This window comes from Lonchura striata, chromosome 3 (genome assembly GCF_050655825.1).
Source record: "Lonchura striata isolate lonStrDom1 chromosome 3, ASM5065582v1, whole genome shotgun sequence".
Taxonomy (NCBI): domain Eukaryota; kingdom Metazoa; phylum Chordata; class Aves; order Passeriformes; family Estrildidae; genus Lonchura; species Lonchura striata.
In genome coordinates this window covers 5,672,713-5,676,235 of record NC_140705.1, presented here as the reverse complement: position 1 = coordinate 5,676,235, position 3,523 = coordinate 5,672,713, and the positions used below count along the sequence as shown (strand labels likewise).

The 3,523-nt window shown below is 33.2% G+C and overlaps 1 protein-coding gene across 7 annotated transcripts in view; it reads left to right on the top strand.

The window, feature by feature from the left end:
• SUPT3H (SPT3 homolog, SAGA and STAGA complex component) overlaps positions 1-3,523 on the top strand; it is a 260,596-nt gene that overhangs the window by 97,149 nt on the left and 159,924 nt on the right. The gene's annotated exons all lie outside the window — the stretch shown is intronic.

The window sequence follows — 3,523 nt, the reverse complement described above, 5'->3', positions numbered from 1 at the left end:
CTGAAGTTAAAAAAAATTGTTTTCCATTAAGAAACCTTCCTAGAAAAGTGGACTGGGAAAGCCAATGGCTGAAGTTTTTTCTACAATATAATTTCTCCTGAACTTCCCCCTAAGAAATAAGGCAGACTCAAAACATTTTATACTCTGTGATATTTCCAGTGGCACCTTACTTGTTTACCCTTCTGCTGCATTACTTCTTCTAAATAATGTTTTTGTAGTTAAGATAAAGTTTTGATGCTTCCTACATGTATCCTCATATTGTTTTGTGTGAGTTGTATAAATTTTCACACTCTGCGGAGTGTATAATTTATTTAAATACAGATTGTAGATTAAAACATTTTCTTGTTCGGTACATTATGGTCAGAAAGATGAAACATCTCTTTTTCTGGGTTCAATGGGCTTTGGCTGTATCTTTTACTATTTCAGGTTTTTTAATAATATACAAGGTTGTGGTTTTCGATGCAGTTCATTCTTTAAACTCATATTAATGGATGAGCAAACCGTTGATTCTCTGTTAAACTTATTTTTGTGTGCCTTGGCCCTGAAGATGACCTTCTAGAAAACCATCTATTTAAATATTATTCTTAATGTAAATGCAAAAGGCACTTAAATTCAGAACATGTAGATATTAGTATGCTGGATGGAGGATGTATTTAAAAAGAAAATGAAATTATTCCTTTAAAAAATGCAGTCAAACATTTATTAGTACTCTTGCCATTATTTGCATCTCTGAAATAATTTTTTTCTCTTTAAAGTCTGTGCATAATATTGCAAAACGCTTTTAGGTGGCAGGTGCAGTTAACCACATCACAGTATTCAAGTTCTATATTTACAGCAGGAGTTTTCCTAGTTAAAATTATACTTTGCAAACAGTTTAAATTTTAAACTAATATTTCTCTTCTAATGAGCGGTTGGGAAACTTCTCCATCACAAAGCATAATACCCAGTGAAAAATACCTGTATAACACAATGTTTCTGAAGCAAAGCAATTGCCAAGTTTCCCAGCTGCACTCCCAAGCAAAGAAATTGCTAATACTATGGGTAGTTCTATAGAAATGCAGTGTGATGTGTACACCAGGTTATTCTTAATTATTAAGAAAAGGTTCTGTAATTTATTTTAATTTATGCAGGACATAATTTTCAGTTGAAAATATTAATAGCTTAAAAAAACCCCAAGAACTCCATGGTTCAACAATAAAAAAATAAACTGTGTAAGGCTGTCGTGATATAAAAGATCTTCAGGGTAAATTACAGAGATAAATGCCAATTGGTGATTTAATTTTAAATTGATTTAAACTAAGAGTACAAACTTGCTGTGGTCCTTCTCAAAGTAAGGGTTGTGACCTGCCCCTGTGTGGCTGCAGCCAGGAGTCTTCCCAGGCTCATAATCCCAATTTTGCTGTTCCCTCCTGAGCCTTCATCTCCAAGCCTGGGAATTCTTACTTGTGTTCCATAGCACTGGGGAGATCAGTACAAGAGCTCTCTTACCCATTTCCAGGGTTTTTTGGGGCTGAAAAAAAATTGGTCTGCTTAATCACAGTATCCTACTGATAGAAACATGCAGTATTTCAGATCTAGTAAATTGAAAAGAAAAATTTTACCAAGTCAACAGCAAAAATGTATCTAAGAGAGTATTTAATGTGTAGTTTTCATCCAGTGTGTCATGGCCTGTTGGACAAATTTTTATTTCATGGGCTGGCTGGGTTTGTCTTATCTCCAGCTTCTATTTTTATAATGTACACGATAAAATCATGGATATATGTACATATATGTCTGTGATTCACTCAGGGTTATTAGGAAATATACAAATGTCAAGGCAGGCAAAACTACAGAACTATATGGACCTGTTTTTTTTTTTTTTTAAATATATATAATGAATAAATACAGATAGAAGTTTTACATATAAATATACATATATTTATTTGTATAGAATATAAAATATTATTTGTATTTTATATATATAATATTATTTATATTTTCTAAATATATGTAAAAGTAAATATATGCCCATGATGCCTCCAAACTGTGTGGTTAATAAAGCTTGTAGTACGTTACCTCAGTACCAAAAGAAATTCATCCCAAACGGAGTTGTATATATCCCAAAACAAGTTGTATATAGTTCTAGCTTGTTTTTAGCTGCAAGGGAAAGAAAAGATAAAATGTTTTTTTCCTCCATCCTTTATCCTTTATAAAACCTTTACACGTAAAAATAAAAAGTCATGGACTGCTAATGATATCATTTTTTTTTTAAGGCTGTTGCATTGTAAGGTTCAGGCTTCTAGTGTTAAGTCACTGATAGAAACAGTCTGTTGCTGTGGACTATACTTGATCAAAGGGAATTATTACCTGTTTCTACTTTTAGTTGTATTTATGTCAGGATAAAATAGTTCACAAATACCACTTGAAATAGATATTTTTCTTAGTGAGCTCACTTGAATTTACACAGGCCAGGGCTGAAATCTCAGCTCCAGTGACTTTAAACTCCCATCAAATTCCTTGGGATCCAGAATTCTTTCAAGAAGTGTACTTCAGGCAAAAAAATATTGACATTTCCTTCAGGTTTCCAGACTTTTGATCTTCACTGGAAAAAAGTGTAATCACATTTACTAACATGTCTACTGTTACCTTAAACTAGATGATACTTTGTCATTTTGTTCTGTGTTTCTTGAAAGAAATCCATGTAAAAATATGATATTTTCAGACTGCTTTAGCTTTTAATAGAAATATGTGCATAAAGCTTCAAATATGTAAAAGTAGAATTGTGAAGGGTTGGATTATTTTGAAATGACCTGTGAAAATAGGGGGAGGGAAAGAATAATTTGTACATCTGATTTGCTGATCGCCATTAAAATAATTTTGTCCAAAGGTAATGTGCCTTAGAGTATTTGAAATGAAACACACTAATGCAAGAGGATATCTAAGGTGAAAGATGTTTGTGTAATGCTAAACATAACCAAAGAAGCTGTGGTTTGAGCAAAGGTACCATGCTCTATTTTATCAAGTGCCAGAAGTTGCATAATGAAAGTCTTTCAGTTTAAAAAAAAAAAATATAAGTAAAGAAAACACAAAAATGCCACCCAGCTGGTAGAGATCTTCCTAATTTTTACCTGATTGTATTTCTGAAGAAATATGGCAGGGCCCTCGTAAATTTTCAACATGAACTGCATTTTTGTTGCCAATTTCCATATCCTTTTAAAAGTGCTGAAGCGTGCATTTGCTATTTATGTTTGCAGTAGACTGAGTACACTTTTACTATTTGTGGTTTCAGAAATTGGAAACAACCAAACAGTGGTGCTATGGTCTAAAAAAATAAATTTTAAACAGCTGTGGGACAGTATTTTTAGAATGGTAGGAGTCCTTCTGAAGACAGACTGGTAACTGTGTCTCTGCACACAGGAAAGCTGCAGAGGGGGTGGCAAAATCCAAATTGTGTTGACTTCACACCTTTGGCAGCATTGTCTGGGATAATCAGACTCTGGGACAAATAGATTACTTGCAGGGATAGCCTCATCATTGTTTTCAT